The sequence below is a fragment of the Balaenoptera ricei genome, chromosome 9 (assembly GCF_028023285.1).
Source record: "Balaenoptera ricei isolate mBalRic1 chromosome 9, mBalRic1.hap2, whole genome shotgun sequence".
In the NCBI taxonomy this organism is placed as follows: Eukaryota; Metazoa; Chordata; class Mammalia; order Artiodactyla; family Balaenopteridae; genus Balaenoptera; species Balaenoptera ricei.
Genome location: NC_082647.1, coordinates 47,684,386 through 47,700,377, shown reverse-complemented (window position 1 = coordinate 47,700,377; position 15,992 = coordinate 47,684,386). Strand labels below are relative to the sequence as shown.

At 39.7% G+C, this 15,992-nt stretch overlaps 1 long non-coding RNA gene across 2 annotated transcripts in view; it reads right to left on the bottom strand.

Moving 5' to 3' along the window:
* LOC132371911 (uncharacterized) overlaps positions 1-15,992 on the bottom strand; it is a 179,184-nt gene that overhangs the window by 73,624 nt on the left and 89,568 nt on the right. For both annotated transcript variants that reach the window (XR_009505008.1, XR_009505007.1), the window contains one exon: positions 14,387-14,464. This is a non-coding gene — a long non-coding RNA (uncharacterized LOC132371911). The remainder of the gene's footprint in view (positions 1-14,386; positions 14,465-15,992) is intronic.

Below are 15,992 nucleotides of genomic sequence, written 5' to 3'. Positions count from 1 at the left end.
TATGGTGCTGTCACCACACTGTCATCTGGCCCAATAATCAGGGTAATTCTGCTGTATAGGAGCATGGAGCCTCATTATTCATGCTTAGAATCAAATTGCAGCGAGGCGATATAATTATATACATATTATTCAAAAAGTGTGCTTTCACAACTATAATCTCAGTTCCTCATAACTAGCCCCCAAGGGCCCCAAATCCTGCCAATCTACCTGATTCTGTACTCTTGTTTAAACTCATCTTTTTCCATTCTCATTGGTGTTGTCCTTGGTCAAGAATTCATCCCCTCTAGGCCAGGGGCCTGGAAACAATCATTTTTTAACTCTTCTCTACACTGTCTTTAAAACTGTGAAGGATAAGGTCAAACTCCTTCACTACGGCTGCCACCCCTATCCAGCCATTCCATATTACTGACAATTCCCGAGAGTACCTTGTCATGCCTGCAGGCTTCTGTCTGTCCTGTTGCCTCTGCTTGGAATATTCTTTCTCCACTACCTGCCTGGCAAAGCCTCAATCAACCGTTAAGATTCAAGAGTCTCTTCCCACGCAACTGTCATGGTCCTCATTCACTCTGTTGGGAAACACCTATGAATAGTACATTCAAGCGCGTTACCGCTCCCACTGACCATATTATATGCATGTGATCACATGTCTCACTGCCCTTTTAGTCGAGGAGCTCAGGGAAATTCCAAGGGCAATGTTCATTCTTCATGCCCCGTCATGAACTCCTGGCTAATCTACAAGGGCATGGGCCCTCCATGCTGTACTTGCATGTAGTTCTTGGTAGGGCCATAATCTTTTCTCCTCTAGGAAAGCAGGTTGTGTCTGGCTGATAGAAAAATTTAAGAGGGTTGTGAATCAGTCAGAGTCTGATCAGGAGAGAGAAACCACGCAGTAATTTGAACAGGGAGCATTTACTATACAGAACTATTACCCGTGATACGGATTGCAGTGAGAAGGGATTGCCTGGTAAGAAGTAACGGGAACCCAAAAGAACACAGGAATAATATAAGGTGCAACTATGACCCCGGAGCTGAGATTAAGCACTCAAAGGAGGCCCCCTCTTCGCTCTAAACCCCTGCACCTTGTTGGAAAGGGCATGGCTAAGACACACTTGTAGGCAGAGAAATCACACCAGTGAAACTTGTTGGAAACCCACCTACCAGAACTGGTTTTTGTGTGCCAATGGGCACTAAAGCACTAATCACTAAATTCTTTGAACAGCATTGGTAAAAATACAGGAAATATCGCTGTGTTAATACAGTATGGGAGGAAACTGGTGTTTCTGTAGGCTGGGCCACATTCATTTCAAGAGGGCAATTGCTTGCCTATAAAGTGCCTGTGAGAGTGAGAAAAGGGGGTTACTTCCTCTGGGTGGGCTTCAGCCCCCGCCACACACTCCTGTAGCAGGAACCCTTGTCCAGTAAACAACCTACACAGCCTTATACAGCAGCTGCAAGTCCATGAATAGATGGAACTATGCCCTGAAGGTGATGGGCTTTGGTAAAGGACAGACTGGCCTGCCTGAAAGGAAGCCCAGGCTCTAGACCCATTTTTCTAACTGGTAGTTGTGTGGTCTCAGGCAAATCACTTAACTGCTCTGGGCTTTCATTTTCTCACCTGTAAAACAAGAAGTTCAGACACTTCAAGTTCAAAAATTCTGTTATTATAGTGTCTATTAAGAGAAGCAGTGTCTACCTTTATATTCAAAACAGACCAGATCTCCAATTGCATGCAATAAATTTTACAGTAGGATTGTGGTCAACATCATGTCCCTCACCATTGACATGATATTTTTCTGGGCTGTGATCAGATGTCCCAATACCAGCTCTTCCAGCTAACTTGAAATTTCCTCCTTTGCATATATATTATTTTTATATATTATAAATATATATATTATAAATAGCCATACAACGCCTACTCTTCCACTAAGTCTTAACTGTGACATTGGTTGCTTCACTAAGAGCCTCCAAGATAGAGTTAGATGTCCTCGTCTGTGTCCCTGCAGCGGACACACAGACTCCTGCCGCAGCCCATCCCACGGACAGTATTGTTACTGTCTCTACCACCAGATGGTAAACTCTTAAAGGGGAGGGACTCTAATTTATGCTGGCTCTGCTGTGGCCAGCGCAGCGCCTAGCACGTAGTACTCATTAAATATTTGTTGAGTGAATGAGGACTTAAATTTCTTGCAGGAGAAGTGAAGTAATATAGTAGTTAAGACAGAGGGTTCTAAAGTCAGATGAGTTAGATTTAAATCCTGGCTTTTCCATTTACTGTCTGTGAACCTATTTGAGTTATACAACCTGCCATGCTTTAATTTTTGTTGTTGTTATTTGTTAGTTTTGTTTCGTTTGTGTTTGTGTTGTTTTTTTTGGTCCCGATATTGAGATATAATTGACATATAACATTGTATTAGTTTAAGGTGGACAACATAATGGTTGGATAGATTTATATATTGTGAATTGGTTACCACAGTAACTCTAGTTAACATCCACCATCACACAGTTACAATTTTTTTTCCTGTGATGAGAACTTGTAAGATCTACTCTTTTAGCAACTTCCAAATATACAATGTGATATTGTTAACGGCAGTCACCATGCTGTACATTACATCCCCAGAACTTACTCATCTTACAACTGGAAGTTTGTACCTTTCGACCACCTTCACCCATTTCCCCCACCCACTCTGGCAACCACCAGTCTGTTCTCTGTTTCTATTCAGTTTGTTTTAGATTCCACATATAAGTGAGATCATACAGTATTTGTCTTTGTCTGATTTATTTTACTTTAATTTCTTTATCTTCAAGAATAATTGTACCCAGTTCACTCATTTGCTATGAAGGCTGCATGGGATGTATACAGAACTGACCTCCTTAGTAAACTCTTAATAAACATTAGCCTTATTATTATCACCAATATTCAATTCTACTCATGTAACATTTATGGAAGGAAGTGAGAAGGTAAAGTGTGTCTTGCCCCAGGCTCTACATAACTTTAAAGAAGACCCTGGAGCAGTTTAGAAATTCAGAGCCTTTCCTCTAATTTTATAAATCCAAGACAGCTCAGACCAACTCACTCTGACAGCTTATCATGATCTGAAATAGTGGTCACCTTTAGAATTATGTACATATTAGAAGGAGAAGAGTCACAGATGTAAGGTCCCTTTCTTGTCTGGAAAGAGCACATGTTCTCACTATTCACCTACAGTCTTATTGTTACAATCTTCAAAGTTAGGATTTTCTTTTTGCTGATTTTTTTTTCCTTTTCCTGTTACTAATGCAAATTTATCATGAATCCTTTAGAAAATACTTAATAAAATTTTTTATCATAAGCCCACTACCCAGAGTAAGCACTTCTGAGTGTATTTTCTTCCAGTAATTTTTTAATGGATGTCTTATAGGTGTGAGTTTATGTGTGTGTTTAAAAACCCTGAGACAAAGCTTTATTTTTAATTTTTCCCCATTTGCACCCACTTACTATCATTGACCCATATTCTTAAGTCAGAATAGTACAGCCAGGTGAAGGATGGTGGGGAACACGGGGTTATACCACTGACCTAGAATGATTGCGCCATGATGGTTACTATGTCCCTTTTGAGACCAACCCTAAGAAGCCTCTCTGCAGTCCTTAACCCTGTTGACCAGTCTCCTACTTGCAACGTTCCTATTAACATCTATGACTCAACCTGCTCCTGAGTTTCCTCCCCCTCTCTTGCTGTTCTTCCTTCAGTGCTCTTAATCGCTCAAACCAGAAAACTGGAAGTCATTCTTGGTTCCTCATTCTTCCTAAATCACTGGCTCTCTTCATTGAATTGATCAGTCTGTTCTGTATTTTTAATAAACTCTTTCAAATCTGTCCACCTCTCTCCATTTCCCCTGCCACAAACAGAATCTAAGGCACCAGTTTCTCTCCCCTGGCCCAGCCCAGCGGCCTGCTCTCTGGTCCTTTGTATCCACTCCTGCCCCCACTATAATCTGTTCCCCAACCCACCACTGAACTGAACTTTGTAAAAAGTTAGATTTCAAAACTTTTTAACATAGAAAGCTAATCCAGTATCTCCTTCCCCTGGTTAACACTCTCTGATGTATGATGAGACAGTATCCTCCAGATAAAATCCTAAACCAATAAACGTGCTTTAAGCACCCCGCTGGGTCCAACCTCTGCCCACTCCTCCATGTCTCTCTCCCTGCCATCCCTTCAAACACCCTCTATTCCAGCCAAAGCAGGCTCCAGGTCTCGCAATATGTTCTCCCTTCTGCCTTGGAGGTCAGGTTTCCCAAGGTCCCAAGAGCTTGATGAACCTCTTTAGATAGACCCTTTGTTTGCAGACTTTCAGTGCTTTTGAGGACATTTCTGCTGCTTGAGCAGCCACATGGAATGGAACTGGAGTGGAGTCATCTACCTTCTCCAGCTCAGGTTTCCTTGTGAATAAATGCAAATACCACTTCATGGTGTTTTGCTTGAACTAAGCACACATAAAAGCATATCTCTTAGAGATAAACTGCATAGCCCAGAGGAAGCCCTCAGTAATATCAGCTGTTTTTATTCTAGTTCCTGAGTGATGGGTTGAGATTGGCCTGAAGGAATTATTTCAGCGGTTTCCTTTAAACCCTGTCTGGAATGTGAAGGCTCCACTCCTTGGGGAATGCCAAGAGGCATTTTGGAAAACTGTGGTCATGTTCTTGTTTCAAAAACTCAAGGGCAGTTGGACATCTAGGAGGTGGAGAAAAAGAAAGAACCTCAGGTCCAAGATGACAAAAAAAAGAGAATCGGATTCCGTGCTGTCATCTATATGTTTAAGAACATACCCTGAATCTGGGATTATATGATGAATGCATTTTAAGGTGTTGCCAGATCCCCCAAAAAGGGAAGTAAAATTGGGAAGAAGAGGCAATTAGCTTAGTAGGGAAATGCAATGGTAAGTTTCAGGAATGCCTGGGGGATGGCTTAGGGTTGTGGAGACACCACATTGTCAACAATAAAATCTCTAAAGCCCTGGGAGTGACCATTCTTTCTGATCCTAGAGACGGTGAAGGACGAGGAAGCAGCTTCTTCCCCATGATCCACATGCTCTCCTCTAGCTGTCCACTGCTGTATTACTGCAGGTGGGGACTCTACATGGGACAACTTTTACAGATGGTGGAAATCCAAGGCAGCCTTAGGTAGCTCACTGTCAGTTCCGTGGAATATGTCAACACCTATGAGCCTTAACAGACCACTCTTTGCAAGAAATCTCTCTCAGTCTGATTTTGCAGAAGGGTATGTTTTGATTGAAGGCAGCCGCTCACATCTTCACCCTTGGACATATTCTAAGTTTCTTTTACACTGAAGCCAATTCTCAGGAATTAGATGGAGAGATTGAGGCAGAGGGAGCACAGGAGGAGTAGGAGATGTAGCCTAGTGAGGGTCCCAACAGGCATGAGTTTTGAAAGAAAGTTCCCTGTCAGCCCCCCACTGATTGTAATGAGAACGAGGGGGCTATAGATGCCCCTGACCCTGGTATAGCCAAGGCTACAGGCACTAGGAATTTTTTGGAGGGAAGAAGGTAGTTCTTTCCAGTCTACAGGGGCACAGAGCTATGGCTTTTCAGGAATGAAGGGTAGAATTTTGCCCATTGTACCTTTTAATTGTTGGGACAATTAGCTGTCTTATTTTTGTAATGTAATATTTAATATGGGGGCTAGGTAACTTTAGTGCAAATCAACAAGTATTTACTGAGTACATAGTACAAGGGCCTTGGGACAAAAAATAAAGTAGATACCAATATTTTTAGTGCTTCATATACTTTATAAATTTAAACCCTGACTGTGTCCCTCATTTATTTTGTATTGATTTATCGATTTATTGAAAAAATATTTATTGAGTTCGTTCATTCTTGTATTTATTCAGTGTGCCTATTAGGTACCAGGCAGTGAACTAAACTACAGATGCAGAAGAAAGTAAGATCTTAATCTATACCTACTTATAATCTTACTGCAATACAGTGTAATACAAGCAATAATAGTTTGGAGACAGGCGTTGGATCATTCAGGAACCATTCAAGATGTTTTGATGAGTTAATTACATCTCAGGTATTGTGAGTGACCTGAAGGTGTTAAACATGCTCCCAACCCTGGGGGCAAATCACCCCCCTTGCTTCTGGACCAATACACCTGCCTACTTAAGCCAATACATAGGAGAGACTGCCAGCAGAGTGTGACGTTCTGCCTCTTAACTCCTCAAGTTTGCAGATTTCCAGAGGCTGAAGCTGCCTTCGCTGGGAGGGGGGATCTCCCTGAAGGTCCTAGAGTCATGCCAAAACTGGGGTTTTTCTCTTCAGCAAGACCTCTTCCTTTATCCTCTCAACCCTTTTGACTTCTCAAGGTACACAGATCCACTTCCCAGAAATCACTATGTCTCCATTGCAGTCAGAGCGCCATGTCTATTCTCACCAATGAAAGAATGATGAAATATGCTATGCTGTATAATTTAACCTGTTCGCAGTTGGAGCAGAAGCACTAGCTTGCCAGGCTATCCGTTCTGACAGAATAGCCTCTCTTTATCACAACTGTCAGTAGGATTTCTGCTTGTAGCTCTGCGCAAGGACAGGAGATGATCAGGGAGATGATCAGGGCAAAGGCTTGTGAACCTGGACACAGTCTTTAGGACTCATGGGCAGGTCTTTCGATGAGAAAAGAGTCCAATGCTGTAGCCACAGATATTCCTTCCTGGCGGGCTGCCTCTTTGACTTAGCAGCCTCGTTTTTCCCTTGGTCTCTCAGGGAGGTGGTGAGTATGGATGACTAAATTCACTAAATCCGACCTGATTTGCATCCTTCTTTTCTACTATTCATCCAGCCATCAGACTTCCTGTTCCTGAACTCACTGAGTGGGATACTCATTCAAATACTTATTTTCAGGCTTTTCTAGCTATGAAAATGCAGTCTTGCTTTCCTAAACCATGCTACTTCTCTGGTTAATTATAAAAATTATAGGACTTCAAAAAGGACAAAAATAAATAAATACACAAAAATTTTTATAAAAGAATTATAGGACTTCATTCATTAGGCAGCGATTTTTACTAACTCCCTGGGAACAGTGTACTACCCAGACACATCTATACAACCACATCACCTGGTAGTTAAGAAATAGGCACAACTGCTACAAAGCGAGACAGGCTGTATACCATAGTTAACATTGCTATAGGGCTTTATGATTAAGGAAGTGCCTTCATATCCGTAATTTCATGTGATCCATACAAAAACTATGTGTGGCAGATGCTTTAGATTATTATTGCTATATCCATGCCCCTTTGATAGGGGACTTTGCGGCTCCTCCCATCAAGATGTGGAGTCTATTTCCTAACGCTTTGTCTTTGGGCTCATTTCTAGTGTCTTGCTTTGGCCAATGGAATGTGGTAGAAGTGATATTTTGCCAACTCCAATTGTATTAGTCTGCTCAGGCTGTTATAACACCACAGACTGGGTGGCTTAACCAACAGAAATTTATTTGCTCACAGTTCTGGAGGCTAGAAGTTCAAGATCAAGGTACCATCAGGGTTGGTGTCTGGTGAGACCTCTCTTCCTGGCTTGCAGAACTTCTCACCTTAACCCCACATGGCCTTTCCTCTGTGCTTGTGCAAAGAGAGAGAGATCTCTGGCGTCTCTTCCTCTTCTTATAAGGACACGTCCTGTTAGATTAAGACCCCACCTTTATGACTTCATTTAACCTTTATTACTTCCTTATAGGTCTTGCCCCCAGATACAGTTACACTGGGGATTGGGGCTTCAACGTATGAATTTGGGGGGGGGGGGACACAATTTGGTCCATAGCACCAAATCTAGGCCCCAAGGGGCCTTATGAGCTTTGACTCTCTCTCAGAAGCTGTCTCCAACTTAAGACAAGTCCAGGCTAGTCAACTGGAGAAGGGACCTCAAGGAGCAGAGATAAGCTGTCTCCCTGAGGCTATCTGAGACCAGCTGGCTTGGCTGCTCACTGCAGTAGCAGGAGAGAGCCTAGATGAAACCAGAGCCACCCAGTTAAGCCAGGTCAAATGGTGACCTGCAGAATTGTGCATGAAATTAATTGTTTTAAGCCACTACGTTTTGGGTGGTTTGTTAGGCATCAAAAGCTAATTAATGTTGCAGATATTACTTTGACCCCCATTTTGTTGATGAGAAATGGAATCTCAAAGAAATTAAGTGATTGTTCAAGGTTCTATGGTTAGTGAGTCCTAAAGAGCTGCATCTTCTGAATTCAAATATTTGCTTTTTCCATTGTCCTCTGATTCTACGCCAGGAAAGATGGACTCAGAGTCTGGAAACATAAACATACTGATGTGGGGCAATTTATGATCATTTTCCTGGCAAATTAATTCCTAATGCGTTGGACTTTAGATTGGGCAAATGTGTATGTGCATGTGTGTGCATGTGTGTGTGTACGTTTACATGTACCTGTATTTCCTCTGAAGGGTACAGACCCAGGGTTTATCAAGCTATTTTATTCCAAATGAATAGTTTTATTGGCTGTGATAGATCCAGGCCCTGCATGTTTATGTCAGTGTGACTGGACCAGCCTCTGAGTAAAAGTGGACATGGGCTTCAATATGCCCCTTAGGTGTGGACCTCAATGAGAATGTTTCCCAAAACTTTTCATGAAATGCTGAACACAGTTGTAAAAACTTGGTCAGGAAGAAAGCAAGGCTGCAGAGACACCCTCACTGGAATGGAAGATGATTTGCCACTTGAGAAGAATGATGGACAAGGGCCAAGAAGGGAGGCTTGAGTCATGGGACTTCCCCCCTCATAATGACTTCCCTGGTACTGGGCCTCTACCTTCTTTGACAGTCATATTCCTCAGCCGCCTACTGCAAAATCTCTGGCTCATTTCCAATATTTTGCTCTTTAAGACAGTGCTATATAGAATAATTTGAACATAGATCATTTTGCACCTGTGTTAATTTTTTTGTAAAGTAACATCCTAGAAGCAGGCATGCTGGATCAAAGAATATATACTTCACAACATTTTTATAGATAAATTTTAGAGATATCATCAAATTGCCACTGTCAGGGTTGTTCCAATTTACACTTCACCAGCAGTGTATGAAAGTGACTCTCTCCATCGCCTCACCAGGAGAGTATTACCAAACTTTTGGATTTTAGCTACATAATAGGTAAGAAATAGTATATATCCGAGGTAGTTTTAGTTTGCGTTTCTTTTCTTATGAGTAAGCTTGAGCATCTTTTGGAACATTTAATTTCTATGTCTTTTATATGAACTCTCTGTTCACACCCTTTGTCCGTTTTTCTATCACGTTATTAGTTTAATTGCTCTTTAATCATGAGACATATGCTAGTCTTGTTTCTCTAACTAGATTACTCTTAATTATATTTTACATGACATTATTGAACTATTGTGTTCTTTAACTTTCTTGTGTTATGTTTTATATGTGGGGGGTTGGGGGGAGGATTTATTGTGAATTTCCAACCACACTGTTGATTCTCTAAGTACAGGGCCCATGAATTGCATTTACTTTTTACTTGCTCCATTCTAGTGTGAGGCTAAGTAATAATTCATCGTCAATAACTACATGGCTTACTGAATGAGTGAGAACAGAAGAATCAAATGTTGTGTGGAGGTTGGAACCTCATTTGTCATGCGTTAAATGCTGCCCCTCCCCCCCCAAAAAAGATATGTCCTAACCCTCAGAATCTATGAATATGATCTTATTTGGAAAAAGGGTCTTTGCAGATTCATAAATTAAGGATCTTAAAATGAGGTCATCCTGATTACCCAGGATGGCCCTAAATCCAATAGCGTCCTTATGAGAGGCACACAGAGGAGAGATGCACTGCGAAGAGGCCACGTGAAGAGGGGGGCAGAGATGGAGTCAGGCAGCCACAACCCAAGGAATGTCTGGAGAGGAAAGGAAGCATCCTCTCCGACAGCCTGCAGAGGGACTGCAGCCCTGCCAACACCTTGATTTCAAACTTTTGGCCTCCGGAATAAATTTGGGTTGTTTTAAGCCACCAAGTTTATTGTAGTTTGTTATGGCAGCCACCAGAAGCTAATCGTCCTTCACGCCTTTGATCTTGTCTCTGCCATGTTCACTGAATACATGTTATTCAGTTGACTGTGAGGAGAGAGAGGAATGAAGGAGATACAAAAGCACAGGAGAGGAGGGGAAACACAGGGTTGTGGGTGTAGGGGTGGAGAATGAGAAGAGAAGAGAGAGGAGGAGAAGGAAGAGAGAAAGAAAAAAATGAAATAAAAAAAGAGAAAAATGAGGTAAGGATGGGTTGGCTTCTGCTCCGACATTTGGCCTTTTTCTTGGTCCTCATCTTTCTCCAGATGGCATCTCTTCTACTCTCCCTCAGCCTCTCCCGGCCCCTCAGGCATTCGGCCACACTAAGCAAGTTTATTTTTATGCTCTTTACATTTTTTGTCCCATCCCACGTTTCTGGTTTCTAATCTGCAGGCACCAGTGGGCTGGTTAGAAGCCTGAGCAGAGACACACGCTCACCCAGAAAGCTCCCCTCCACTGTTCCATCAGTCACCCTTAGCAGAGGCCTGGGATCCCGGCCATTCTAGTATTTGGGGCCTCCCCGGCCCAGGCAGGGCATTCCAAATCTACAAGCACCCACTTGGAATGCTTCTGCGGTCACATCAGCCCACTATCTGCCGCCCACAATACAAGTGAGGGAACAAAGGAAGTAACCCAGAATTGCCAAGTGTGCCCTCTGAAAAATTCCAAAGGCGGGAAGAAGGTTTTGATTAATTTGCCATTTATCTTCTGGGTTTGACTAAAGTGCTTTAGACATCTCTGTACTGCCTCTAGTGGTCACCAGCCGTTGTGTTCTCCTAAAGGACCTCATGGTTTGTAAATTCCTCACCCACTTTTTGAAATTTTCTGTGTTTCAGTTAGGAATTTTATTTTAAATTATTTTTACATAGAGAAGATATCTAAGTATTTTTAGAATCAATTCCATTTTTTTCTTTTGTGATTTCTATTATTTTTAAAAATTATTTCAAAATATTCATTCTGTGAGTTTTGATAAATTATAGCATGGTATAACAACCATCACAGTCAGGATACAGACAGTTCCTTCACTCCAAAAATTCCCCCGTGTTGCAACTTTATAGTCAAACCACTCCCTGCCACACACACACCCTTAAATCATAGTAAACAACTTTTGATCTTATTTCTATTCCTACGGTGTTGTTTTTTCCAGATTTTCGTATAAATGGAATCATGCAATATGTAACTTTTTGAGCCTTGCTTCTTTCACTTAGCATAATATATTTGATAAACATAATGCATCAATGTTGTTGAGAATATCAATAATTCATTCCTTTTAATGACTGAGTAGTATTTCATTTAATGGATGTACCTCTTTATCCATTTGCCTAGCTAAGGATATTTAGGTTGTTGCAGGTTTTTGTAGTTATGAATAATGCTGCTACGATTATTTGAATACAGGTTTTTGTGTGAACCTGAGTTTTCATTTCTCCAAGGTAAATACATAGAGGTAAGAGTGCTACATTTATATGGCAAGTGTAAGTTTAACTTTACAAGAAACTGACAAACTGTTTTCCAGGGTAGCTGTAGCATTTTCATTCCCATCAGTAGTGTATGAGAGTTCCAGATACTCCATATCCTTGTATTCTATTGGACTTGGTATTGTCAGTTTTTGTTTTTGTATTAAACATTTAAAAAGATGTGTAAAGGTATCATATTGTGGTTTTAATTTGTATTTCCCTAATGACTAATAACATTGAGCATCATATCTTGTGTTTATGTACTATCTATATATCTTCTTTGGTGAAGTGTCTGTTCAAATTTTTGCCCATGTTTTTAGGGGGTTTTTTTGTTGTTGAGTTATGAAACTTTATATATTATGGATATAATTCCTTTGTCAGAAATATGATTTGCAGATATTTTCTCCCAGTCTGTATCTTGTCTATCACTCTCTTAACAGTGTCTTTCACAGAGCAAAAGTTTCTAATTTTGTGAATTCCAAGTTAGCAAATTTTTCTTTTATGTCTTGGACCTTTAATGTCATATCTAGGAACTTTTTGCCAAACCCAAGGACATAGATATTTTCTTTAAAGTTTTCTTCCAAAGTTTTATAATTTTATATTTCATGACATTTATTTTTTGCATATGTATATTCAATTGTTCTAGTACCATTTGTTGAAAAAACTATACTTTCTCCAGTGAGTTATCTTGGCACCCTTGTCAAAAAATATATTGGGCATATTTGTATGGATCAATTTATGGACTCTATATTCTGTTCATTCATCTTTGTGTCTATCCTTTTGCAAATACTTCACTGTCTTGATTGCTGTGACTTCATAGTAACTCTTAAGATCAAGCAACATGAATCTTCCAACCTGGTTTTTCATTTTCAAAATCATTTTGTCTATTCTAATTATTTTGGCTTTCCATATAAAGTTTAGAATGATATTGTCAATAGCTATTGATAAAAAGAATCCTGCTGGGATTTTTATTGGGATTGTAATAAATCTATAGATCAATTTGAGGAGAATTATCACCTTAATATTGTCTTTCAGTACACAAACCCAATAAATTTAGTTCTTTGATTTCTTTCATCTGTGTTTTGTAGTCTTTATCATGCAAATTCTGCAAATATTTTGTTGTTTACACCTAAATATTTCATTTTGGGGGCCATTGTAACTGATACTTCAGTATCTTTTACTTTTCCTTGCCTTATTGCACTGAGTAGTATGCTACTAAATAGGAGTGGTGAGCATCTTGTTTCAGTCTTGAATCTTATTCCCATATCAAGGCAAAAGTATTTATTCTTCACCATTATGTATAATTTAATACATATAATTTATAATGTCTAATTATGTATAATTTAGCTTTAAGTTTTAGTGTATGCTTGTTATCATATTGAGAAAAATTGCTGCTATTCCTAGTTTACTGAGAGTTTCTATCATAAATATATTTTTTATTTGTCAAATGATTTTTCTATATATACTGATATAATTATGTAGTTTCTCCTTTTCAGTCTTCTTTAGTCAATGTAATCCACATTAATTTTGGAATGTTGAACTAGCCTTGCTTCTTGGTGTTCACCCCATTTTCTCATGATGTTATCTTTTGCATATGTTGCTGGATTTAACTTGCTAAAATCTTTTTGAGAATTTTTGAATCTATGTTCATGAGAGTTATTGGTGTATAGTTTTCTTGTGTCTTTGTCTGGTTTTGGTATCAGGGTAATATGGGCCTTATAAAATGAGTAGAGAGGTACTCTCTCCTTTTCAATTTTCCTAGAAGAGCGTTTGTAGAATTGATATTATTTCTTCCTTAAATTTTTGGTAGAATTCACCAGAAAAGCCATATGAGTCTTGAGTTGTCTTTGTTGGAAGGTTTTTAACTACAAATTCAATTTCTTTAATATATATATGACTAGTCAGATTATCTATTTTTGTGTATGTAAGCTTTGATAGTTTGTACCTCTCAAGGAATTGGTCTTTTTCATTTAAGTTATTGAATTTATGAGCATAACGTTGTTATAGTATTTCCTAATTATGCATTTAATGTTCACCCCTTCTTTGTCCAGCTTTTGCTTCTGGTATATTAATTTGTGTCTTCTATCTGTTTTTCTTGGCCATTCTTACTAGAGCTTTATCAATTATATTGTTCTTTATAAAGAACCAGTTTTTGGTTATGCTGACTTCCTCTATTGTTTTTGTGTTTGCAGTTTCATTGACTTTCTATTCTTATCTTTATCCTTTTCTTTCTTTGCTTTGGGCTTAGTTTGCTCTGCTTTTTCTTATTATTTAAGGTGGAAGATTAGATTACTGATTTGAGACCTTTTTTTCCTCCCTAATATAAGCATTTATTGCTATAAATTTCTCTCTAAAAACTGTTTTAGCTGCATTGTGCAAATTTGATGTGCTACATGTTACTTGTCATTCAGTTCAAAATATTTTCTAATTTCCATTGAGACATTTTTTTGTCCCATGTGATATTTAGAAGTCTGTTGTTTAATTTCTAAATATGTGGGGATTTTCTAGATAAGTTTGCTATTAATTTTTGGTTTAATTTTATCATAGTCCTGATTTCAATTCATTTCAATGTGTGCTAAGGTTTGCTTTATGGCCCAGAGTATTGTCTTTCTTGGTGAATGTTCTGTGTACACTAGAAAAGAATGTGTGTTCTGCTGTTTTTAGGTAGAGAAGTAGAGTCTGAAAATGAAAATATTTCAGTTCAATCAAGTTGCTTGATAGTGTTATTTAGGACTTCTATAGCTTTAGTGATTTTCTGTGTACAGTTACCCTTGAACAACATGGGGGTTAGAGGCACTGACACCCCGCTGAGTTGAAAATATGAGTACTGCTATCTCTGCCTCAAAAACAAAGGAATTGATAAATGACTCACCCAAGGGCAGGAAGCTGAAACAGTTTGGATAGAATCAGGACTCAAACCCTAGTTCTTTTGATTCCACATATTGTGATCCTGTTGAACAGAAACATTTCCCCACGTTAGTTAATTTAAGATTTGTAAAATGAAAATACAGGTACTATATTTATTTTCTTAAATCTGCGTATAAATGGACCTACACAGTTCAACCTGTGCTGTTCAAAGTTCATTATCTGTCCCTCCCTACCAGAATGCGAATGTCCGAAGTACAGGACTTCGTCTTATTCGCTGCTATATCCCGAGTGTCTACATGCCTGATCTGACCCATAGTAAGTATGCAGTAAATATATGGTGAATGAAAGAAAACCTAGTGAGAAAACAAGCAAAAACACTATTCTCTTGTATATTTTAAAGAAGTTGATTTGCAATGACAGAATTTTGAAATATCTAAGAGCGCATGAAAGACTTTGAGATCATCTTATCTGGAGGTTATCAATCTTTATTTCTCTGAGCATATCTGAAGGATACAGCACAAGCCAAAGCCATAGATCTCAACTGGAAGGGATGCCCTTGCTGGGGGGAATATCAGAATAGGAGGGAGGAGAAGGACCTACGTAGAGTTTATGGTTTGAGGAACCTTTCCAGGTGATAGGCTTTTCTCGGGAGACATGTTTGTTCATGCTCTTCTTTTCTAAGCTCCTTCCACTCCTACTTCCAAAGCCCCTTTGAAAAATACCAGTCTGGTCCAACTCCTTCCTTAAAGACAGTGATTCTGAAAGGTTAATGATTTGCCCAGAGTCAAGAAGTTAGTGGAACAGCTGAATTAGAAACCAGTATCCTGACACTGTTCTATAGGATCAAATAAGGAGCATTGAGAGTCCAGATTGTCAAAATCCATATCTCTAGAGAAGAGTTTCGCACAAAGATTTGAGAAGGCGGGCTTCCCTGATGGCACAGTGGTTGAGAATCTGCCTGCTAATGCAGGGGACACGGGTTCGAGCCCTGGTCTGGGAGGATCCCACATGCCGCGGAGCAACTAGGCCCGTGAGCCACAACTACTGAGCCTGCGCGTCTGGAGCCTGTGCTCCACAACAAGAGAGGCCGCGATAGTGAGAGGCCCGCGCACTGCGATGAAGAGTGGCCCCCGCTTGCCACAACTAGAGAAAGCCCTCACACAGAAACGAAGACCCAACACAGCCAAAAATAAATAAATAAATAAATTTGATAAAAGAGGGAGTGATTTAAAAAAAAAAAAAAAAAAGATTTGAGAAGGAGAATAGTATAGTTGTTAATGGAATTTGGAGCCAGACCGTCATGGCTCCAAATGAAGTTATTAACTTCATTCAGTTTCGTTTCCTCATATGTAAATTCTGGATTTACTTGAATATTCAATAGCCACCTAAAACTCAGCACATCAAAAGTAAGTGCTCTCTTTTTCCTCACTCCAAAACCTTCTCCTACTCCTCTGTTCCGAATTTCATTAAATGCCAACTGCCTCTCCACAGAATCCCTTTCTCTTTCAACCTCCCTCACTCCCAGCTTTGAGACCTACCAAATCTACATCCTAAATGTCTCTCGAATCAAATCACATTTTATCCATTCACATTGTCACTCCCCTGGTGTC